At 52.4% G+C, this 25,014-nt stretch overlaps 1 protein-coding gene across 1 annotated transcript in view; it reads left to right on the top strand.

The window, feature by feature from the left end:
• Window positions 1-18,818: 18,818 nt before the first annotated feature.
• The window catches only part of EMP2 (epithelial membrane protein 2), a 34,536-nt gene continuing 28,340 nt past the window's right edge, over window positions 18,819-25,014 (top strand). The window contains exon 1 of the mRNA XM_006096330.3: window positions 18,819-19,080. The gene's annotated coding sequence lies outside the window, so the exon portion shown is untranslated. The remainder of the gene's footprint in view (window positions 19,081-25,014) is intronic.

Genomic DNA, 25,014 nt, shown 5'->3' with positions numbered 1-25,014 from the left:
CTGTTTGCAGCGTCCCCTGGGCTGGCCTGTCTGCCTGGCCTCTTTGGTCACAGGCCTCCAACCTCACCTGAACTCTGCAGGATCCTGTTAGCTGAGCCCTGGGGCCTAGGATGCCATGCAGAGAGGACGTCCAGGAAGGCACCCCCTCTTCACCAGTAGTCCCTTCCCCTCCCTCCGGAGCCTCTGGCATCTCTCCCTGTGAGATGTCCCTCCATTCCCTGGGCTTTGGGAAAAGCCTGGTTCTGTGGCTGAGGGTCAGGACTCCACAGCTCCTTCCTCAGCTAGAGCAAGTGTATTGGTTTTCTACGGCACAAAACTAACCCCCGCAAACTTCACCACACAAAACAACGTGCATCTATAGTCCCGGGCGCGGCGGGGCTGGGTTCTGTGCTCTGGGCCGAAATCGGGCTGTCGGCTTATAACTGGGGGCTCTGGGGAGAATCTACTCCCGGGCTCACTTGGTTTGGTGTCAGAACGCAGTTCCTTTTGGCTGGTGTTTGAGGTCCCCAGGCTGTTGTTGGCTGTCAGCGGGGCTGCTCTTTGTCCCTAGGCCGTTGCATTCCTTCTCAGGTGGCTCGTCCATGTTCAAAGCCAGCAAGGGCGCAGAGTCCTCCGCGTCGCCCGCCAGAGCAAACGCCTGCCTTCAGTGGCCTGTGTGATTAGACTTGGCCCCCTGGACAATGCCCTTTAGAGGGACTCAAGGACAACTGAGAAATCCCTCTTGCTGCGTAAGGTGACAGAACCCCAGGAGTGACAGCTCATACACGCACAGGCTCCCCCACACCTGAAGGGGGGGCCATACAAGGGTGAGGGTCGCCATGGGCATTCTTTCCATTTTGCCCCCCGCACAAACGACTGGTCTCAGATGGGGTCTTGCGTGTCCCCATCTGCGACCTCCCCATCAGGGCGCGTAGTGCCGGCCTGGGAACCGGGAGTCTTGCTGTTAAGCTCTGCTTTTGCCACTGGCTGGCTGAGTGACCTTGGGCCAGTCACCTTTCTCTGGGCCACAGTCTCCCTACCATACACCGGGAGACTGGACTATCCGAGGTTCTCCAGGTGCCTGCCTTTTGAAGTCACCTGGGGGAGATTTTAAAAACGATAGCGCCTGCACCCCATCCTCAGTGACCCTGGCTTACTGGGTCCCAGGCTGGGGCCCAGAGGTGGATTTATTTAAAAACCTGCCCAGGAGATTCAGACAATGAGTCAGGGCTGAGAAACACAGAATTGGAAAATTCCTAAAGCCCAGGTCCTCAGCCTGGCTGACATCAGGATCCCCTGGGGAGATTTTTTAAAAGGCCAGTTCCTGGCCCCACCCCAGAGCCCCCACTGAACTGGGTGGAGGTGAGGTCCTGGCAGCAGCATCCCTTTAAACCTCACCAGGGGTTGCCTGTCCAGTTAGGTGATTGCCATTCCTGACATCCTGTCCTTGCCCATGACACTGCGTGGGAGGGGGACAAAAAATGCTGGATTGAAGGAGGCAGCAGGGACAGGGTCCCCCCCCACCGCCGCTTTTCTCAAGAGCCCCCCTCTCAGGACTGAGGGCTGAGAGCCATTTCGTGGCTTGTGTCATTAGACAAGGCCAGTTTAGCACAGGGCTCCAAAAATGGCGTTAAGCCCACATTCTTGGAAGCTTCCCGGGGCAAGGTGGAGGCTTTGCAAACTGACTCAAGCTTCCACAGCCCCGAGAAGGCCTCCTGGCTCCTCAGCCGCTGGGATCGGAGCCCTGGACACGGGTCCCGGTCCTATTTTCAGTGTGGGCACTGCTTCCTCCTGCGCCATTTCCTTCCAAACAAGCGGCTTCCCCTGCGGGGAGGTTATCAGCGCGCAGACCAGGGCAGGCAGGGCCGGATTTCTGCCCTGGGCACTCCCAGGCGGGGAGAAGGACCAGAGGATGGAGTCCTGGCGGGGCTGACTGACCTCAGGCTGGTCTTGGACCAAAGTTCGAGGCGGGGGTGCTGCAGGGCTAGCTGTCAGCCCAGGGTATCCGGAGGCAGGGAGTTCACCTCTTTCCCTCTTGGAAGAATGCAGCCTTGCAAACAAGGACCAGCCTGCTGGCCAGGGAGCCATGCTGTTCCATTGGGGTTCCATTGGGGGTGCCTACTCTGTAGGCACCTAAGTAATGGGCTCTCCATTCTCCCCATTTCTCAAGGACCTCACAACTGGCCTCTCCCCTGCCAACTTTGTCCCCTTCCGTTTGTTTTCCTCAGAGCAGCAGGCGACTTTCAGAGAGCATGAGCTAAATCCATCACTCCCCTGCTCAAACTGTTCACAGGCGTCCTGGTGCCCTGAAGATCAAACTCAAAATCCTACCCCAGCCTGCGAGAGCCGCTTAATGTGGCCTCTGCCCGCCTCTCTGATGTTTCCTCTCCCTCTTGCTCATCCCAGTCACCACAGCTCCTCCTTTTCATCAAACATACTGAGCTCCTTTCTACCCCAGGGCCTTTGCACTGGCTATTTATTCCCCTACATGAAATACTCTTCTCTTGGCTAATAATTCTTTGATTCTATATGTCACCCTCCAGAGAGACCTTTCTAGGTCACCCTGTTATTTCTTTCTAAAAGTGTCTTGCTTGTTGATTGGGGTTTTTTCTTTCTGGTCTACCTCCACCCCTAGAAGTAAACTCCTCAAGGGCAGGGGCCTTGTCTGGCCTGTTCTCTGTGAGTTTCTGGGCCTGAAAAGCGCTCAATAAGTGTTGGCTGAATAAATGAACAAAAGAAATGGACAAAGTGTTTCAAAGCACGTAGCGTGTGCGAGGCGCTGTAGGGGGTTGGGAATGCATACATCACCACCTCAAATGGAATACCCGCCAGGGATTGTTCTAAGTCAGGGGTGGGCAAACTTTTTGACTCGAGGGCCACAATGGGTTCTTAAACTGGACCGGAGGGCCGGAACAAAAGCATGGATGGAGTGTTTGTGTGAACTAATATAAATTCAAAGTAAACATCATTACATAAAAGGGTACGCTCTTTTTTTTTTTTTTTTTAGTTTTATTCATTTCAAACGGGCTGGATCCGGCCCGCGGGCCGTAGTTTGCCCACGGCTGTTCTAAGTGCTTTAAGTCGATGAACTCTGAGCTAGGTAGTGGTGGGATTGCTCACATTTTATAGATGAGAAAACGCAGGCACAGAGAAGTTTACGTGACCTGGCCAAGGTCACACAGATGGTCCAGCTCAGGCATAGTGGGCTCTCTGTGCCAGCGGTCGCCAACAGGTGGCCCGTGGACCACTGGTGGTCCGTGAGGTCCGAAAGGTTGGCGACTGCTGATCTATGCTATGTAGTCTATGGGGAAACATGAGGCGTGATGCAAACTGCTTAGCTGATTGGTTGCACACGGCAGAGGAAATCCATTTCATTGCATTCCCCTATGGGTGTGATAAGGCTGCAGAGGACAGGGGCGGGGGGCGGGGAGGGGAGGTATTTCCTAACAAACCCTAAAAGAAGTTGCAGCATCCCACAGGGGTGTCAGTTAGGAGCCCCACTACTGCCTGCCACCCCAGACTCAGTTTCCCCAATTTCAAGGTGCAAAGGGGATGGGATGGTCTTGGTATCTCTCCCTATCTTAAGATTCACTTAAGTGACAAATGAGTGCCCCCAACGAATGCCACACGAACTCTAAGGTGGAAGGTAGGGGAGGTGGCAGTGAGTGGGGCTCAGACGGTAGAAAGGCGAGCGGATCTAAGTCAGCACATGGAAGACAAGTGGAGTGGAGGGCGCAGACCCCTGAAGTTCCTGCTTGCAGAGTCCAGGCCCCGTCCTCGGCTGGCGGCAAGGAGACCACCCAAGGTCATCTCATGGGAACCGGGGGTGGGCGGAAGGGCTAGTCAACAAGGTGCTCAGCATCCCCCTGGCCCCAGGTGGGCACTGGGCCCAACCCATACCGATCCAATCCCCTCTCCAGACCGAGTCCCAGCTCCTAGAAGCAGGAGGGAAGGGGGCAGGCGATGCCATGCCCTGTGGCTCCCGTGGCTGCCGCACTCACATTCCTCAGAAACCCCTGCCTTCCCTCTGACCTCATTCCCTACCGCTTTCCCCTTCACTCACCACGTTCCTGAAACACTGTCCCCTTTTAATTCCTCCCACCAGCCCAACTCCTCCTCACCCCAGGGCATTTGAACTTGCTGTTCCCGGGCTTGCAACCTTTAGCCCAGTCCTTATTTCACAAGACTGGCCTCTTCTCATCATTCCAGGTGTCCTTCCTTCAAGGTGTCCTCAGAGAGGCCCTATCACGGAACCGAACCCCAGGCCCACCCCCCTGTCAGGGTCCATCACATCCTCCGGCTGTGTTTTCCGCGCTGCACACATCAACAGCTCGGGTTGTTTTACTGACTTACTTGTCAGCCTGCTTCTGCCTGTCTCCCCTCGCTGGCCAGGAGCCCCCTGAGAGCCCTTCTCTGAGTGTCTTGCCTCCCACTGCCTCCCAGGCCTGGCAGAGTCCCAGCACTTGGCCGGTGCTCAAGAAATATTTGAATAAATGAATGAATGAATGGCCTGATGGATTACATCGATGCCCAAGAATCCTCATAGGGAAGACTTCAAGTGAGGGGGTTCTTTGTTGTGTTTTCAAATGGGGAAACTGAGGCCCGGTGAGAGAACAGGAGGCCACATCAGCGCTCACGCAGCCTGTCTTCCCTCCCTGTGGGAGCAGAACTTCCCCACCTCCCTCCACCTGCACACTTGGGCTTTGGGGTCACATCCCACAAGTGTGAGCCAAGTCACCCCAGTGCCAGGGGATCCCCATCCACAGGCCCCCCTTCCTCCTCTCCCCAGGCTTCCAGGAAGGAGAGCGTGTCTCTCTTTGCTGGAATACAAGGCACTCTCATGTGGGGATGGAGGAGCCTTTGAGCACCTGGACCTACGGCACCTGGCAGGTGGGAGGGTGGAAGGCCAGGAGGCAGATGAGCCGGGTCCTGCTCTGTGCCTGTCCAAACGGATCCGGCTGGCATGTGGATGGTGTGGTCCAACTGGTTGGGTGAGTATAGGGTGTTGGCTGGCCAGGGTGCCAGCCAGTGAGCTGTGGCACCCCCACCCTGGAGGCTGGGAGGCCCTCTCGGGAGACAGCTGGTCTCTCAATGTCTCTCCAGCCCGGTCAGCACTGACTCGGGGTTTGGGACCCTCAGCTCAAGAGACCCAGAGAGTCCCTGGCCTCTTTCCAGGGCTTCCCAAGAGCATCTCACCTCATGGAGGGCAAGGAGGGAGCATTCTGGGGCTGGAATGGAGTGTCTGGGAGCACAGACAAGGGACAAAGAAAGAGGCCAGTGTGAGAGGAGCCTCAGTGGAGGCAGTAAGTGAGCTGAGTGTGGCTAGGCAAAGTTTTGTGCCACAAAGACCTTTGAGCCTTGGCTCTACCACATACTTATTAGTAATTAATCTGTCTGAGCCTCAGTTTCTTCATCTGTAAAGTGGGGGTCATAGTATCTACATCCTCGTGTTGTATTAAATGAGCTAGGGCATGTAAGGTGCTTAGCACTTAGTACGTGCTCAGTAAAATCAGCATAAGTAGGAGGAGCTTAGAGGAGAGATACTATGCACAGTCTTGCTTTCTGTCCTAAGTTTCACTTTCCCAGCCTAGGAAATGCAGAAATGGGCCCTTCCCCTTCTATAATCTATCCTGTTACTTTGTAAAGCTGGGTGATAATGGCTCTAGCCAAACGGTTAATGGTTGATTATAGCTGATGAGTAGTCATGGCTTAGTGGGTTTCCCCATCTAAGAATATTTACATTTTAATCAGTGACAACTGGAGAAGACAAAGGAACAGCCATTGCAGAGCCCAGGGTGGGGTTGGAGGTCAGAGAGGGGTATTTTAGCTAGAGGGGGCTTCCTGGCTTCTCCTCTGTTTCCTGGGGGCATTTGTAACCAGTCCTGAGGGTATTAGATGGGTGGGTGCTGGAGGGAACTTTAAAGCTGCCTTACATGTTTCCTTGGGTTTCTGTGACTTCCTCTGTGGGGGCTGCAAAGGGGCAAGACCAGCAGATGTGCCAGGAAAAGGCCTGGGGCCTACGCTTGGGAAGAGGCCCTAAGATTTACTCTCTCTTCCTCTGTGCCGTTGTTCTTGATCACCTGGGTTTATTCTAGAACAAGACTTCCTGCGTTTGGTCTTCTCAGTGCCACCTTCAGCAGACCTCAGCACCGTCTTCTCAGACCCACCCATGTGGCAGGGCAAACCTCTGCTCACATCACCCTGCAAGGACCCTTTGAAGCCCCAATGAGCTTTACCTTCCACACCTCCAGCCCCCTTTCTATCTCTGAACCTCTCCTGCACGTGGGGTCCCAGACCCTCTCATGTAGATGAGGTTTCCAAACATATGCATATATTAAATTTGGCTATTTTTTTCTTGCTAATCTGTCTCATATCTATTTGATCGTTAGACCAGCCAGAACAACCTTGAGGGTACGAGAAACATTGTTCCTTCCACACAAAAGCCAAACAATGTTTTTTTTAATTTTTACCTCCATGCTCTTGCCTAACCAAACTTCTGAGGTGAGGCCTGCACAATGCTCTTTCTTTACAATGACTGTTATTTTTTCATTCACTCGACACATCATTGAGAGCCTCCGATGTGCCGTGATTAGAATGACTGTTGCCCCTGTGGAGCCTACTCGGTGCCACACACTGTTCTAAGCAGTTCCTGTGAGCTAGCTTGCTAAGCATTCTCTATAGCCCTGTGAGGTGGGTACCATCACCCCCTTTTACCAGATGGGCAAACTGAGGCACAAGGGGTTGGGACATTTGTGAACGTTTGGACAACCAGGGAGGTTGTTAGGGGCTAAAGTGTACTCCTCTCCCCAAATTCGTATGTTGAAGCCTTAACCCCCAGTGTCTCAGAATGTGACTGGATTTGGCGATGGGGTCTTCAGAGAGGTCATTACAGTTCAAATGAGACCATGAGGGTGGGCCCTAAACCAACATGACTGGCGTCCTTACAAGAAGAGAAGATTAGGACACAGACATGCACAGAGGGAAGGTGATGTGAAGACACAGGGAGGAGACAGCCATCTCCAAGCCAAGGAGAGAGGCCACAGAAGAAACCAACCCTGCCAACACCTTGATCTTGGACTTCTAGCCCCAAATTGTGGGAAAATATCTTTCTGTTGTTTAAGGCTCCAGCCTGTGTTCCTTCGTTATGGGAGCCCGACCTGAGAAGTCTAACACAGAGGCGCAGAGCTCAGAGTCCCTGTCATAACCACCAAGTGGCATCTGCAGGTGACGAAGGCATCCTAGCAGCCAACAGAGACTTTCTCCTTGTGATCATCAGAGGAAAGCATTCTTATTCTATAATTCAATATCATTAATTCCATCACCATGTGTCACCAAAAGTAATCTCCAGGACTGCGAGGGTGTATGCCCTCACTTTGGGAAATAGAAACCTGACCAGTTAGAACCAGCCTGGGTCCATGATAACCCATGGGTCTGTGATGCCCAGCAGTTGGCTCTACCAGACCTTTGCATGACAGATGAGCGTCCTCAGATTCCCTGGGCCAGCTCTTGTCTCTCCTGATTTCCTTGGTCTTCGCCACCTTAAGCCATCTTCTGGGATCCCAACAGATGGACCGATTCCTACGTGGCCTCCTGGTGTAGGGCGGGACTTCACAGCTTGGTGTGCATGCACACCTTCTGGGGATCCTGTTAAAATGCAGATTCTGATTCAGTAGGTCTGGGCGGGGCCTGAGATGCATTTTTAATGGTGGGTGATGCTGATGCTGCTGGCAGGGAGGAAGGGTGACTGAGGAGCTGGATCATGCGAAAACTTCAGTAGATGCTGTGGTCCCCACCATGCATCAGAATCCGGTGGTTGGGGAGGTGAGTAGTGCACTAGGGAGTGGGAATGTTTATAGGCCATTTCAAGAAAAAAAATAGTATTTAGTCTTTAGCCAAAGGCTCATTTGCCATTTTTCTGGCTCCTAAATCTGGGATCTGGGATGAAGGAGCCCCTGGAATAACTGTTTGCAAGTCATTGGACCAGTGCCTAATAGATTTTATAATCCTGGAGCAAGGAAGGAACTCGGCACAGTTTCTCCAGTGCCATGCTGAATTGGGTGAGTTGAGGAGAACCCTATGGATGTGAACGAATGCTGCCCCATGGTCAGAGCCTCCTCCTTTTCAGGGAACTTACAACCTGAGCTCTGATACTCCAGAGCATGATTCTGGACAAGAGTTGGCCATTCATTCTAGAATCTTCCAACTCCTTCTTTAAGGATCCCCAATCTTTCAACCTTAAAAGGCACCTCTTCAGAGAGACCTTCCCCGTTTAAGCTCTATAACCATTCTGTGTGACAACTTCCTCTCCAAGCCTGTCGTTTGCCTTATCACTTTTTAAAATTAAATTCATGATCACTGATATTTTTCGCTTCCTTAATAGCAGTCGCCACACCTTGTAATTATATGTTTGTTTGTTTCTTTGCTTATGTATTTCATGCCTAATTGTACCCTCCACTGGGTGGGAGACCATGTCATTTTCATTCATCTGTATTTCATTCATCTCCCAACACCTGGTATAGAGCCTGGCCCTTGGGGGCCCTTGAGAAATAGTTGTTGGAAGAAGGACAGCAGCTCTTCTAAACTTTAACACGCATGCGATTCACCTGGAGATTTTGTTAAAATGCAGATTCTGATTCAATAAATCTGGTCTGAGAGTCTGCATTTTTCATAGGTTCCCAGGGAATGCTGATGCTGCTTGTCCATGGACCACACCTTAAGTAGCAGTAACCTAGGTAACGTCTATCCTATTCAGCCATCCACTCCACCACCCAATGCCCCCTTTCTCATTGCTTAATACCTAGGAGAGGTTTCAAGCTTTCCAGAAGCGAGGAAGGGGCTATTAAAACCAAAGAAAGGCTCAATAAAGAAGCAGGACAAATTGCAAGGAACACAGAACTAATAAAGCTCCAGAAGTTTACAGAAGTTTAGCTTCGCAGAGCACACTGGGCTTTTTATGACCTGGCTTCTCTAGACCTGGCGGGGGGCGGGGGGGGGGGGGACCTGAACAAAGATGGTTCCATCCTGCCTGCCCAGGATCTCTCCCAGCAAGAAGATGGGCTCTTTCAGGAAGAGTTAACCCCTGCCTCACCAGCTTGTCTCCATGCATATCCCAGCGGTTTAACATCCCTGGACTGACTCTTCCAGTGATGGGTGCTCCATGTTGCCTCGGTGACAACATCAGTCCCTAACAAAGCCTTCTAGCAGCAGAGAGACACAGCACAAGGTCGTTCAGCTGAGCAGATGATGCCTCCGGGGCCCCATCTCTGTGGGAAGCAAGGTGGCCCTCCATCATCCAATGTGTCAAAGCACCACATCTGAGGGTGTCAGGAAATGCCATGTTAAATGTGATGCTCAATGCCTATGACCATGTTTAGTTAAAGGATTCCTGCAGTGTTTCTCAAAGGGCGGTCCACACACCACAGGCATCAGAATCACTTTTCAGTTGTGGGTGGGCAAAGAGCTTATTAAACATGCAAGGTCCCAGGCTCCAGCCCAGACCTACAGTTCCAGCACCTTTGGAAGTGGGGCCAAGACATTTGCATGATTCTTAGGTTCCCCAGATGATTCATAGATGCTTTCACCTTTCAAAATCGCTGGGCTCATATATTTGCTTCCTTCTCAGTCTGCATAGTTTTTATTTCCTTTTGTGTCAGCTCTATTGCGGGCCTGTCTTTGATCGTCAGCTGCCTGAAATCCCTTTGGAAGCCAGATAATACAGTAGATCCAGGAGGCTTCATACATGACCAGGTGCCCCAGGGAACCACCCCTGGCCCTTTGATGCTCTTCTTGCCAACAATGCCATCATCAAAGTGCAGCCCACAGAGAAGCTGCCCAATAATCCTTCCTTATGACCTGAAGTGAGCCAACGGGTCCGCGAGATGCTTCAGGAAACATCTGTACCTTTGGACCCTCCAATGGACCATTTCATCTGAGTCCCAGACTCTTCAGACCCCTATGCAATGTTATTTTCCTTCTACATCTCCTTGAAGGGACTTCTGAGCCACCTTTGGGATATTCTTCTCCAAGACCCAGTGTCGTTCTGCAGTGTGAATAAAATCTTGGATCCCAAGTTACTACCCCTCCTCACCTCCTCATTTCTCTGCCTGGGCCCAACTCTGGCCTCCTTAGCCTTCCCACACAGCAGTCAGTCAGGCCATGTTGCTACTTTTTTATTTGTTTGCTTATGTAACTTTATTGAAGACAAATAAGTCACCTACTAGCAGAGCTATTAATAGGATCCCTCATCCATTGGCAACGTGTATCATTTATTCAGTGCTATGCTAAACAGTGTAGCTCCAAGCCTCCTAACAATTTAAATGAAAATTACAAAATGTTGGCGACCCTATCTTGGAATGCAAAGGGTGGTTGACTTCCAATTTCCATTCTCTGTGGAACAAGCACTGGTCATTCCTTCACTGACACGCATAAAATACATCACGTTTTCTGTTCTGCTGATGCTATCAATGCAATACCAATTCTACAGCCACATCAGGTTATGAGCATCAAATATGTCATGTAACTCAAACCTCTCACAATGCAAGGCTTAAACAAGAATGGATGCTGCTGACTAATGCTACTTCCTTTGATGAGACCACGGAGCACCCATTTCCCTTTTCCTCAGATGATGTGTTCAGCATGTTAGAGCAGTGAGGAACGGTGCGTCCGCAGTGCTCCATCGCCTAGAATGAAGCCCCCAGCCCTACCTTAGCCTGACTGCCTTTCCCAACCTCATCCTGGCTCTCCCCTTTCCAGCCACATTGGTTTCTTTCAGACCCTCCTACGCACCACATTCCCACCCAGAAGGCCTTGAACCTAGTGCTGCTTCTTCCCCCTGGGGCCCTTTCCCTTCCCTCTTGCCAAGCCAACTCCTAGTTATCCTTCAGGTCTAAGGCCTAAGCTCCAGCACCACTTCCTCAGGGAAGCCCTCCCTGATGTTTCTGCCTGGGTCAAATCCCCCTTTACCGCAAGTTGCCAGAGCACCGGCTTCCCCTTCCTCCATAGCGCGGCTGTTATGGTCACATTCACATTGAATGAGTGATTACTTAATCCATTAATGCATTCTAATGAGGGTGATGTCATTGTGCATCTGTTTCCCTGGGACAGTTCCTAGTAAGTATTTCTGTCCCACTGCGATTATGAATAGTAGCCCTCTCACTCTCAAAAGTGTCCTACTTTGGATGACAAACTCTGGCCATCCCGATGCAAGCCCACCCACCAGACTGCAAACTCCACGAGAACACCAGCAGTGTTTGTGTCTGCGTATCACTGTCTTCTGAGCACCCGGCTCCCAAGAACCAGGCAGATCCTGCTTGGATACTTACAGCCCAGCCTTGGAAGTCACATAGCCTCACTTCCAGCACATTCTCTTGGTCTGCTGGACCCCTATCGATGAGCCGACGCTCTCAAATAACTCATTCATCAGACAGCTCTTGATCCGGTGCTCCTGTCTCTTGTCGCATCGTTAGTAGAGGGCCCACGAGTTCCTAGCTGAGAGCTAAGGGGGTGCTACTTACAGACTGTTCACCGAGTCACATGCCTGGCTCGGAATTGCATTTGCCCGGAGAAAGGGACAGGTTCTTCCTTTTCAAGAAGATGTCACCTTTATGCCGAGCCCTGTGCACTGAGAGGACACCTGTTTCTAAATGATCCGTTTGGAAGGAGCACCTTTTGCTAATTTTCATAGAGGCACTGTGAAGACAGCCGGGAACTCTGAAGGATCACCCCCTATGTGTCAGACATCGGGGACAAAGCCACGGGCAGGAGGGAGGTGGCCTCTGCCCCCCGGGGGTCTGTCTTCTATTGGAGAACGAAGGCAATGAGTAAGAAAGCACACAAAGGAAACATTTTAAAATGTAATCACAGATCATAAACAGCGTTATGGGGGAAAAGCCCCTCAACCGAGCACCCACCCTGTGCTGGTTGCTGGAGGCAGAGGCCAGAATCCAGAGGGCGAGGCTGCGGTATACAGGGCCACCACCTCTCAGGAGATGTCAGGCAGCAGAGGGATAAACAAGAGCAAACAGAAACCAGCTGTGTCCAAAAGGGCTTGACCCTCCATAAGGAGGGTGTGCCAGACGGTTCAGGTGGAAGGACTTTAAGATGAAGAGTCTTATTTGCCCAGAATGCTTCGAATGGTTCAGGTGGAAGGACTTTAAGATGAAGAGTCTTATTTGCCCAGAATGCTTCGAATGCCTTCCTGCCTGGACGCAGAGGAATGGACAACAGGTTCTAAGTGTCCCCACCTCCTACTTGCCCTGTCATTCTTTGGAGTTTGGACTTGAGTGTGGTGTGTGCGCGCATGCGTGTGTGTGTGTGTGTGTGTGTGTGTGTGCGCGTGTGTGTGCGTGTGTGTTCCAGGGGAAAGGGAACACATCCTTCCTTCCCCAGAGATCCATAAGGATTTGTGAGTCTGGTCTGAGGCTGGGTTTGTCTGGCAGGGCCAAGGGTCACTCTGTTTAGGGAATGTTTCCATAGACTTACAGCCTAAGAGACAACCCACATGCACTAAGACACCCAAGAATCTTGGGAAACCAAACCAAGTCAAAACTGTAACCGTGTCAAGCAAAATAACAGTGTTGCTGGCAAGTTCCACGAGGTCAAGTGTTTTTGACAAGTTTGTCCACTGCCCCATCCCCAGTGCCTTAAGCAGTGTCTGGCACATGGGAGAGTCACACTAAGTATCTGTTAAATAAATAATTGGAAATTTTTATTTCCCTGAGCAATTGTTTGACAGAAAGGAGGAAAAGATTTGGAGGAGGTGGGGGCGTTAAAAATATTTAGAAAGGACGTTTTCAGAGACGGATAGAATAGTAGTCATAATTGTACTTAAGATTCCAGGAAAATGAGAGGGACATTATTACGAAAAGGGACTTCTTAGTCTTCTTTTCTTTTTCAGTGTTAAATTGTACTCCATTCTATTCAGAAGATGGTCAAGAGGGCTGGCTTCCACTCACCTTGCCACACTGAGAAACGCCTGGGGACTTTCTCTTGTGATTGGCCAAGTACAGCCCATGGGCCATTCTGGGCTCCAGACATCTGGGTGGTAATGATGCTGGTGGGAGCGTTCTGCTTCCCGTGACTCTTTCTAGCTGGGTTTCCGGAAATTCAAATCTGTGAGCGCTCTGAAGGCCTGGCCTATGATGCCAAGCCTCCTATGAAAGCTGGGCACTACAGTCAAGCCGCTGGATGCCAAACATTTCCACACAGGAGAAGCCCAGACACCACCCCTCTGGTTGGTTCTGCTCATAGTAAGCCTGCGTGTGTTACGTGTGTTACCTTTAAAAGACACGAGAGCCCCATGCAGCAGCAGGATGGGCTGTGTCTCCAGAGGTTTGGATACGGTGGCCGTTGACTTCTGTGATTAGTGCTGTGCATGCTTCTTGCACTTGCAGGAAGTCCTATGACAGGGCGCGGAGATGAGACCCAGAGCTCCCCCGTTTAAGTGGGAAGACAGCAGGGCTTCCTTCTCAGCTGGAAACCATTGTCTCCATCCTGCCCCCAGTCGGTCTGCGAGGTGGGCGAGGAGGAGGAAATGGTCTCAAGAGAGCATATTTCTCAGACCCCACTCCAAAAATTCCGATTCCTTTTTTTAAAAATATATTTTATTGATTTTTTACAGAGAAGAAGGGAGAGGGATAGAGAGCCAGAAACATCGATGAGAGAGAAACACCGATCAGCTGCCTCCTGCACACTCCCCACTGGGGATGTGCGCGCAACCAAGGCACATGCCCTTGACCGGAATCGAACCTGGGACCCTTCAGTCCGCAGGCCGACGCTCTCTCCACTGAGCCAAACCGGCTAGGGCTAAAATTCCGATTTCTTGTCTCGTCAAACAGCAGGCACACGGGGCTTTCCCAGCTGTCATGGGCAGCCAGCAGAGCCACGCCTAGAAGTGCTGATGGCAAGGCCTTTGGTTTGGAGGATCCTGCTTGTCTGGAAGAGCAGCCAAGAGAAAACGTTGCTTGTGAGGCCTTTGAATGTGCTTGTTATATTCCTACATCCAGAAGCAGTTAGAGCTGGAAGCCGAATTCGAAGATAGAAATGAAGTGACTGGCCAAAATGGCTAGTGGGAGATTGTTTTTGCTGCTTGGCTTTATGACTTGCTTTGCCAATGAAATGTGAGCATGCAGAAGCTTTCTATAGTCAATGTGTGGTTCATCCCCTTAACTTCCCACATCCCTGAGACCAGCATGGTCCATATAGAGGATGCTCCACCAGCCCGGGTCCTAAAGTAAGGAGGACATGGTCAGAATCAACCCATAATGGACATGTAATATGAGCAAGATATGTCAACATTCGTGTTGTAAGCCAGAGAGATTTTGGGATCGTTTGTTATTGTGGCATAACCTAGCCTATCATGACTGATACAAAGGCTACAACTAGAACCTGGCCTTCTTAATCTCAGTCAATGGTAATTAAATTACTATTTTTTGTTTGTGTATTAGTTATCTATTACCACATAACAAATTATTCCAAAATGTATCAGCTTAAAGCAACACACATTTGTTAACACAAGTTTTGTGGGTCAGGAATCTGGGCATAGATTAACTGGGTCCTCTGCCTCGGGGCCTCTCAGGGCTTCCAGGGAGGGTCAGCCAGGGCTGAGGTCTCATCTGAGGCTCAATTGAGGAAGGAACCACTTCTAAGCCCACATGATTGTTGGCTGCATTCTGGTTCTCAGAGGCTGCTGGACTGCAGGCCTCAGATCCTGGCTGCTTTGGGCCAGAGCTTCCCTTTGTTCTTTGCCACGTGGGCCTCTGTACATGGCAGCTGACTTCACTAAAGCAAGCAAACCTAGAAGGCAACAGAGTCTGCTAATGAGGCGGAAGTCACAGTTTTTATAACCTAGTCATGGAAGTGATATCCATCATTTTTCCCTTATTCTATTCATTAAGAGCAGATCATTATGTCCAGTCCACTCTCAAGGGGGGCACGCAAGGGGGTGAAAACCAGGAGGCAGGATCACAGGGGGCCATCCCAGCAGCCTATCCACCAATTTGTTTTCAAAGGAAATGGTCCTTGAATGGAAGTGAGTAAAACCTCTGACATCTGTCAAGATTAAACTGACCCACCAACCAAATGCCAGTTTCAGTGACTGAAACATGTTCCTATTTGATCCATTTCTGCTATGACTATGGGTTTAGATCATGTTTTCTGTTAGATCCCGGTCCTTCTTGACAACAGTCCACATAGTCTCTTCCATTGTGTGTTCTGCTACAAATTCTGTTAGGCTCTCTTAAGGTTGGGATCAGATTTACCCCAGGCATGGACACCCCTGGTTATTCCTTTTGAGGACAGAAAAGAGCCAACAGGAGCAGGTTATAAGAGACTGGCAGACTCTTAAAACGTCTTAGCCAGGAAAGACACACAAGAGATCACTGAGTTCTCAATTACTGCCTCTCCCCAACCCCAAAACAACTCCCCAGCCTTCTCCATGGCCTTCCATGCCTTCAGATACCTTCTTTTAGTTTTCTCTCTCTTTCCCCATATACGTTGGTCCTTTTATCAACCAGCTACTGCTGTGAAACAAACAACCATGACTCCTCAGTGACATGCAACCATAGACATCCTTTCTCAGCCATGTGTCTACAGCTTGGCCGGAGCAGCTCTGTGTCCCAGATGGAAGTTCTGCCGATCACCTAGGGTAGCCCTCCTCCTCATCTCTTTTATTTTCCTGAGGCCAGTGGGTTACCAGAAGTATATTCAGCTGATGGAAATGGCAAAAGCACAAGAGGGCAAGCCCCTCCCCCCAAAGCACATTCCCAGCGTTCACGTGTGCCGCCTGCTAATATCTCATTGGCTGAAGCCAGTTAGTTACCTGGCCTCGCTCAAGGTCAAGGAGAGAAGGGGCTCCAATTGCCAGGAGGCCGCATCTGGAGTGTAACTGTATTCATTACTATAGAGCAGTGGTTCTCAACCTTCTGGCCCTTTAAATACAGTTCCTCATGTTGTGACCCAACCATAAAATTATTTTCGTTGCTACTTCATAACTGTAATGTTGTTACTGTTATGAATCGTAATATAAATATCTGATATGCAGGACGGTCTTAGGCAACCCCTGTGAAAGGGTCATTTGACCCCCAAAGGGGTCGTGACCCACAGGTTGAGAACCGCTGCTACAGAAGGATGAAGGTTGGGACCCAAAATTTAATGGAACACACTCTTACTTTTCCTTCACACCATGTTGAGGTTTCAAACTTAGTATTGAAACACTTGGAGTGGGAAATACAAGTGGTTAAGAGGCAGATTTCTGCTTCCAATCTTATCGGAGAGACAGGTAGATATTCAAAGAGAGTAAACCAACACTCAGTTGGTTGAGCGTCGTCCCGTGCACCAAGAGGTCACGGTTCAGTTCCCGGTCAGGGCACATGACCAGGTTGTAGGTTTAGTTGCTGGTGGGGTGTATATGGTAGGTGACGGATTCATGTTTCTCTCTCCCTTCCTCTCTCTCTTAAATCAATAATTAAAAAAAAAAACCACAACATGTAAATATAAATAAACAGAATAGTTTTAAATGAAAATGTTAAGAGACACACCTAGCAGGTGAATGGGGCAGGGAGGTGGGGTTCTGGAGAGGGTTTTGAAACCAGAGAGAGGAGCAATCCACCCATTCCTTTCTCTGGGTCCTGGAGAGGCAACTTGGTGTCTGGCCAGGTTCTTCCCAGTGTGGGGCACACCCACCAGCCGGTGCAGGGGAGGTGCTTTTAGGTGACAGAGGGAGGAGGCATCGTCTGGCTTTGAATCACCCACCGGGAACGCAATTCCCTTTCCAATGATCTCCCCACCGTTCTGATTACACGAAGGAGAAAGTCTCCTTCTGGAGCAGCACGCGTCTCACGCCTCTCGTATACCTGCTGCTCTCCCTTTGTCACAGCTCCTAAACCTCAGGCTTGTGGGCTCCTTCCAGCAACAGTATCTGGCTAGAATGCACTAACACTGTTTTCTTTGGGTAGTATTTAGATTAGTAAGTTTGTCTTCTATTTCTGGCAGATGGCACCAGTTTCCTGTTTACCAGCATGACATAGAACTTCCTTTTAAAATAAATATAGTTAGCCCTGGCCGGTGTGGCTCAGTTGGATGAGCGTCGTCCCGTGCACCAAAAGGTCACGGTTCAGTTCCCGGTCAGGGCACATGACCAGGTTGTGGGTTTAGTCCCTGGTGGGGTGTATATGGTAGGTGACGGATTCATGTTTCTCTCTCTCTCCCTTCCTCTCTCTCTCCCTTCCTCTCTCTCTCAAATCAATAAAAAACAACAAAAACCCACACCATGTAAATATAAATAAACAGAGTCGTTTTAAATGAAAATGTTAAGTGAGTACTAGTTCAGGTGGCAGGTGGATATGGAAGAAATAATGGCTTGACCATGGTTAGCATTCGGTAAAGAGCTCTATAGGAAGAGGAGAGTGGGGTGTGCTGCAGTGGGTCTAAGTTCCAATCCCCACTGAATCCCTCACATAGGGCCTTTGGGCAAGTTTCTCAGGCAGCTTCTCAGAGCCTGTTTTTCATGGACTGCTGTGTGCACTGATGGTAATGTTTGTAAAGCCACTGGTGCAGAGTGAGTGCTCAGCAAGTGGCAGGACTGCCCCAGCCCCACCCAGATTGTGCATTCTGGGAGAGCCTGGGGTTTTCTCTGGCCTCTAGGTCCCTGCTGGGGGGCGGGCCCCTCCTGACCCTCCTCTGCAGTAGCCAGACCCCATTCTTGTTCCCTTTTATACGGGACCTCAGTTCAAATGAGCACCTTCCGGCCTCCTCTGCAGCCCTAAGAAGAGTCTCTTACTTGGGAGATGAGTCTTGATTAGCCATAGAATTTCAGAAGTAAAAGACGTGTGACAGGTCAGACACTGGAGCGACTGGGAAACCTCAGGACCTGGGGCGGGGTGGTGGGGGCCCTGTGGAGGGGCCCCCAACCTTCCAAGGATCTCTCATTTAGACCCGGGAGGCTGTCCTCTTGGAGAGCTCCCCAACAGGATTGAAAGGGGGCATCAGGAAATTTAAGCACGGTCTCCCAGCTGGTCCAGCATCTGAGCGATAAGTGAGCCTTTCTGAAAAGGGCTTCTAAGTCTCATGTTAGTGGCAAATCTATTGCCTTATATTTGGGGTGTGTGCAAAATAGCATTAACCTGTGCGACTAAAAGCTTAAAAATATTCTGTAATACGTTGTGGCCCTGTTTTACAATTTCTTCAATTTTTTAATACAGAAAATTTCCCCTTCTCCCCCCCCCCCCCTGCCTCCCTACTCCCACCAGGTGGGGGAAACTGAGGCTGGAAAGAAAGCCAGTTCCTTCTAATTGTCATTTCCAGGGACAATAAATTCCAGGACTGTGGGCTCAGAGGCTATGGGTAGTGGTTTGTGTGAGTAGGGGGTCAGTGAATGGGGGACTCTGGAGGAACCCCAGGACTAGGTTCCCGGTGGCCCCAGCAAGGTCGGGACTATGTCAGATAATAAAAATACCAGCAGCTCACATTTATTGGGCACTGACTCTGGGCCAGGCCTTACAACCACCCAAGGAAAGCGGCCCTGTGTGGAAAGAAGAGAGACCGAGGCAGGAAAGATTACAGGCAAGACCACCAAGCTAAGAAAAGTGTCCGAGAGGGGGTCCTGAGGCACGGAGTCCAATTCCAGAACCCTGTTCTTAACCCTTCCCCGAAGGGAAGAGAAGGAAGGGGGGAGAAAAGGGAAGAGAGGAGAGGAGAGGAGAGGCGAGGAACCTGGGCGGGCGAGCTCAAAGAGGGAGACCCGGCTCCAAGGAACTTCCTTCCCAGTCTCCCGCTTCCCGCGGCTACGCTACGGAATCCGCCCTGAACTTGGCAGCGCTGCGCAGGAAGCAGGCAGGGCTGGGGCTGGGGGTGCCCTCCCAGGGCTCCGGCCTTTCTCTGCGGGGTCCCCCACCCACCTCCTGCGGCCCCTCCCACTCCGCTCTCCCGGTTCCTGACATCACGCCCCGGGAGGCGGGATCGGAGAAAGAGGGGGCCGTGGGGAGGAGGCTCCGCGCCACCGAGAGGGAGGAGGGAGGGCGCACAGTCCCAGCTCAGAGCTTCAAAACAGTCCGGCTCCTTCGCCTCGCGCCCCAGCCCGTCGGTCGGTCCCGCCGCCAGCGCCCGGTGAGTGGGGATGGCGCCCGGGGGCCGCGCGCCCCTCGGAGGGCTTCGGGGCGGTGTGCGCCCGGGAAGCGCGCGCGCGGGCCCGGCACGTACTGGACCCGGGGCGGGGGGGGGGGCGTCCCCTGCAGTTGGTAAGGAGCAGGGTGGGGTCGAGGCCCCTCCCTGCCGAAAAGCCACCCTTCCTCCGCCAGATTACGGGGACGCAGGCTTCCCGCCGGTGCCCCACTCGCTGGGGACCCGGAGTTCCACCTCCCCACCCCCGGACTGCTTCCCTCTCCGTGAGCGCCCGGGCGGGCGGGAAAAGTTTGGGGAGGAGTCCAAGGCTGCCCTCCTGTCGCGGGAGGGTCCACAGCGCCTGGCAGCACGGCCCCCCGCCTCCCAGCGCGCGCGGGACTGGCTGCGCCCAGGCCGGGTCGGTGGGTCGTGCGGGGCAGCGCAATCTTTTCGGCCCGGGCGGCGGCTCCGTTGCGCCGCCCTACGGCGTGGAGCTACTTTCTTCGGTCTGGGGCGGTGGAGGAGCCTCAAGGCCCTGCTTGGAGGACGCCTCTGCCCCTCCCCACCTTAGCCTTCCTGGGGCTTTCGGGGCTTTTAGGGCCCGCCCATGGGTTCCAGAGAAAGAGGGAATGAGAGTTCAGGTGTGGGTTATACAGGGTGCTGAACACACTCCCGTGAGGTCCTCATTTGGGGCCGTCATGGGGACTCATAGGTGGAGACTGGTCTTGGGCACCTGGACCTGAGGGAGGCCCCACAGAGGAAAGCCCTCCCTCCAGGCCCCAGAACCCGCTCCTTACTTTGGAACAAGGCTGACAGCTTAGTTTCAGGTTTGGGGTTAAGGGCACTGCCCCCTCCCAAGCTCCAAAGATGTGTATGTGGGATTGGTGGCGGCGGTGGTGGTGTGATTTTGTAGCTTATCTTCGTGGGAAATGCAGAGACCAGCCTGAAAAGTGACAGGCAGTGGCCTTGGAGAGGCCCTTAAGAAACGGGCAGCCCAAATACTGGGTGAGCCCACTCACACGAGGTGCCCTAACATAGGCAAGTTCCTAGGCGCAGAAGGTAGGGTAGAGGCTACCAGGAGCTGGGAAAGGGGAGTGGGGATTATGGCTTAATAGGTGCAGAGTTTTTGTTGGGAAGGGTGAAAACATTTTGGGTCTAGATCATGGTGATGGTTATACGACATTGTGAATGTATTTAATGCCACGGAATTGCACACTTGTAGGTGGTTAAACTATTAGGTATATTTTACCATAATGTTTTTAAAAAGTCTTCAGCCACTTCTACACTGAATCGGTTAGAAATCCCAGAGGCACTCACTGTTGCTGGCCACTTCCCCCTGGAACTTGGCCTTGGGATGAGGAAGTGGACGGAGGATGAGGAAGGGGCTGGAGCCTGGTTTCCCCAGGAGTCCTCAAGGGACAGAGATGGAAACCAAAGCTGGCGGAGCCTTTGCAGCGCTGGGGCGCCCACGCGCTCCCGTTCTCCCAGAGCCTCTCACTCCTAGATGCGGAGCCTGGCTGAGACTGCCAGTCAGTATTGCAGGTCCCCGAGCTAGCAATGCCCAGAGCCAGACTTGGAACCTCCACCTGCACCCCCTCCCCTGCAAGACCTCCCCTTTTCTCCACCTGGAGATGTCCAGGTGGGGTGTGGAGAATGGGGGAGACCCTTCTGGAGAAATCAGGGCCCAGATGCCAAGCCCACAGCCTAGGGAGGGGTGTGGGGGTGGCAGGAAGGTGCAGAACCTGTTTTCCCACTGAGGGTTTTGGATCTGCCACCTCTACCCCCGCCTGGACTTGGGGAGTGGGGGGGGGGGGAGGCAGAGAGCAGGCCACACAGCCTGGAGCTGCCTCTGTCTGTCCCGTGAGGAAATTTTGATTCTCCTGAAGTCCCGGGACAGGTGTTTGTGCCTCAGAGGTGGCCAGCGGGGTGGGTGAGGCCAGGGCCAGGCAGGGAGCTTGGGAGCTGACACTGCACTGCCCCACCCAGAGGGGAGGGGCTGTGCCCTCACTGGCTGGCAGGGCCCCAGATCAGGGCACAACTCTTGAGGGTCAAGCAGGATTCCCTGGCATCTCATTGTAAACACAGGGCACATCCATTCAGTCCTCCCTGCCACCCCCTTCACACGACACGCACAAGTAATTTGTAAGGCCCTTTCTTCCTGGGATTTAAGCGTGTTTCACCTACATATCCTTTCTCTGTCTCTCACACGATATCTTTTTCACAGGAGCTAAAACGGCGTGCATGTGGCACACTCTCAATTTCCCAGCTACGGGTGATTGATTCAGAGGGAGGCTCAGCTGGTCAGTGTTGCATCCCAGGCACAGGCCGCCCTCTGGGGCCTTCCTGGCTGACGGGGGCAGAGTGAAGGCCTCTCTTTGTCACAGTCAACCCCGCCAGACATGGCCAGGAAGGGAAGTCTGTCGAGACAAAAACATAGGAATGCCTTTCCCGGCCAGATGGGATGGCAGTGGACTGCTGGCTGGCTGGTTGGCGGGGTTTGTTTGGGAGGCAGGAGTCCAGCCACCTTCGGGGGCGGGGGGAGGGGGGGGCAGAAAATTGTGAGTGTTGCAACATGTGGTTGCTGCCCGGCTGACATAGGCTCTGGGGCGAACGCAAGGGTGGGGGTGGGGGCCGCATCACCCCAAGGTGCAGTGGGGTCCCCGGCATTGGGACTGGGGAGCAGGACCCTTCCAGAAGAGGCAGTTAAAGGTCAGGTCGGCGACCGGACGCCGGTGTGGGAGCCCCTCGGAGATGTCTTCCTGGGTTTGGAAAAGCGGGCGATTGGCAGCAGCAGCTGGAATGGGGAAAGAGGACAGCTGGCACCGTAGCCAGGACTAGAGGCCTGACTCTTGGTTGTTGGCTTCAGCTTGTCCAGAGAAGGAATGGGGGTCTGGGGGGGGTAGAGGAGGCCCCCTTTCCCCCTTTCCCCCCACCCCCCTAGGAGTGGTCCAGCCTGGCTTCCTGCAAGAGTTCCTTAAAGACTGCAGTTTCGGCAGGACCAGCTTTGGCGGGAATCGGCAGATGCATCTGGCTCTTGTTAGGGACAGGCCGAAGGGGGAGGCTAAAAATATCAGAGGCAGAGCTGCCACCCAGCGTGAGCGCCCGGCTGGTAACCTGATCCCCACGGTGGGGGCGCTGGTGGTGACTGTGACGTCCTTCTGTCCCAGTCACTTGGGCTCTCCCAGGCAGCAGAGCCTCAGGTGGACTCCCGGGAGGGGTAAGAGCTCTCAGCATTCGGGGCAGCCGTGGACTGAGGTTGGAGAATTTCAGGGGCACGACAGCCTTAGACCATCCCACTGTGACCGCAGCAGGGCCTCTCCGAGAGGTGGAGTGACTTGCCTACAGTCACTTAGCACTTGGCTGCAGGTTCATCCCTGTACCAATGTGGTAAGATCTGCAAGACACGGTTGAATTTTTTAAAAAAGAGCAAGTACCAAAGCAATATGTGGGAAAATAGGCTATGTGTATAGCAACAAACAAGTACTAGCTGTATTTCATCTGTATTCCTGTAATTCATACGTATTACGTGTATACACAGAAAAACGTCTGGAAGGATTTATCAAAATAGATTGAAGTGGTTGCCTCTGGTGAGAGGTGTGGAAGGAGCGGGCACAGGGACTCCACTCTTATCTACAACAGAGAATATATTCATGGGTTACTTGTGTACCTGAAGCTCAATAATAATATAGGGCGTTTTGCAGGGGTGGGGGCGGGGAGCTTTAGAAGATGGGCTGCATGGTGGAGGCTCTGGACAGAAAGTCTGGGTAGGGCTGTGCAGTAGTCCAGGGACACGTAATGGGGGCTTAAATCCGGGGGTGCCATCCAGTCCCCATGGACCATTGCCCTCATTGTGGACACCTCATGGGTGTGATGGGTTTCCCATCTGGGGTCTGGGTGCTGCTAATAGACAAGTGGCGGGCAGGGGCAGGGGAGCAACAGTGAGTACCCTTGGGGTGTGTTAAGAGCGCCATCATGAGGTCCTCGGCAGGGTGTCCTGGAGACCATTGGGAGTCTGGGCTTGGAAGAGAATTCAGAGACAGACCTGGGTCTCGTTGGTGTTTGAGAGCAGGGAAGAATGACTTAGATTTTGCCAGTGTTATCAGCAGCAATGAAAATAATTATCATGCTGTTATTATAGCATTTATAGGATGCAACGCCGTTTACTGGCCACGTGCTTTCCAACCTTTATCTCATTTAAAATGAGTAATAACCCCCTGAGGTAGGGACTCTTATCCCTGTTCTATAGATGAAAAAAAACGGAGTCCTAAAAATGTGGCTTAAACACGCACAGTGACTGTGTCGGGATTTGAATCCAAGTCCGTGGACCCCAAAGACTCTGTTCCATCGGGCGTATTCCAGCCACGTTCCTCTCTTTAAAAGCAGACGTGTGCGCTCTCCTCTTGAAGCAATCCTGGTCCTTTGGGCCAGGAAAGTTCCTTTGCGGCAGATGTTCTGGTGAGTGTCCGGGAGACGAGCATTTCTCACCCAGAGCCGGCTGTCTCAGCCCCGAAGGCCCCGCAGCAGCCTGATCACCGAGAACAGGCGCCCACACCCAGGGGGAATCTTACTTCACACGGGAACCCCCTGTCCCAATGGCATTCGGTTCCATTGTTTCTGATGGTCTCTGCGTAAGGGAGGCCAGAGCTGCTGGTGCAGGGACCCCGCCTGTCGAGTTCACAGGATGTTTCCAGCACCCAGCACAGAGCGAAGCATGCAATAAGCGCATAGTAGGTCTCTGTTCATGTGACTAACCGATAGAAGGAGTCACCCTGGGTCTGAGGCAGCTTCCTGCTTTCCAGCCAACCCCAGTGAGGAGGCTGCAGGGGATGGGGAGGAAAGAGTCTGGGGAAAGGTTGGGGACCGTGAGCGTGAATTAGGATCGGCAGCTGCTCCCTCTCCCTCCTGCCATTGGCTCTGCCTGGAGCCGAGACAGGCCCAAGTGGTATGGTCAGTGTCCATTTATATCAACATGACATGGGGTCACATTCTTCTAAGACCAGAAGAGGCTTCATCCTCGACACGCCCAGAGTATGGTCTGCACACAGGCATTTGGAGATGAATTCTAAGCAGGCCGTGAAAACTGCAGTACGCTCATACTTATTTTAAAGTATATTACTAAAACGTCCATCACTTGGCAAGTGATACTGATTTTCCATTTATGGCATAAGACACAGTTTAAAAGGAATCCAATTAAACTGACGTGCTTTAATGTTAATTCTGGGCAATGAACAGTACAGTTGGTACACAGACGGGCAGAAATGATAATGGTGGCCGTGTTGACACTATCGGTGTCCCACCTGGTCCCCTTGGCTGGATGAGGGGCCCACCCCACCCCCAGCCCCAGCTGTGATGCACTTAGCTTCCCCTTCTCCTGAGAATTCCAAGAAGCCCCTGACCCAGAGATGTCTGGGAAGTTATGCTCCCGCTCCCCCGGGAGTGAGAGGAGGACGCCGAGCCTTGCTCCCTGGAGGTTCTTCAGTCTTCACCTCCTCCCTGCTCTGGGGCTGCCTGGGTGCCAGGCACCGTGCTGGGCATCAGGGACACAGCAGTGACCAAACAGACATGAATCCCTGCCCGCAGGGCACTTCCAGTCTAGAGGGGTGAGACCAAAAAAGTGAATAGAAAGCAATAGGGAAATAGCAGATGATGTTCAGCGATTTGAAGAAAATAAAACAGGAGTCACTTCGATTGGCTGGTCTGGGAAGGCTTCTCTAAGGAGGGGACTTTGAAGTTGAGGCTGAACACAGAGAAGCAGCTAGACACCCCAAGATCTAAGACCTCCCCCGAAAGGGGGAATTGCTCGGCAAACATCCTGCTGCCCTGAGTGGGAAGCAAGCTGGGTCCATTGGGGAGAAGAAAGGGGCACTAACTAAGGTTTGGGGTACTAGCCCACCCCCGATTTCTTTTGGGCACTCTGTGAGGGCCGGGACTGGGTGGTCC

Source organism: Myotis lucifugus, unplaced genomic scaffold, assembly GCF_000147115.1.
Source record: "Myotis lucifugus unplaced genomic scaffold, Myoluc2.0 scaffold_176, whole genome shotgun sequence".
Lineage (NCBI taxonomy): Eukaryota > Metazoa > Chordata > Mammalia > Chiroptera > Vespertilionidae > Myotis > Myotis lucifugus.
The sequence above is the reverse complement of the archived record's forward strand: the minus strand, read 5'-3'. Positions and strand labels throughout refer to the sequence as shown.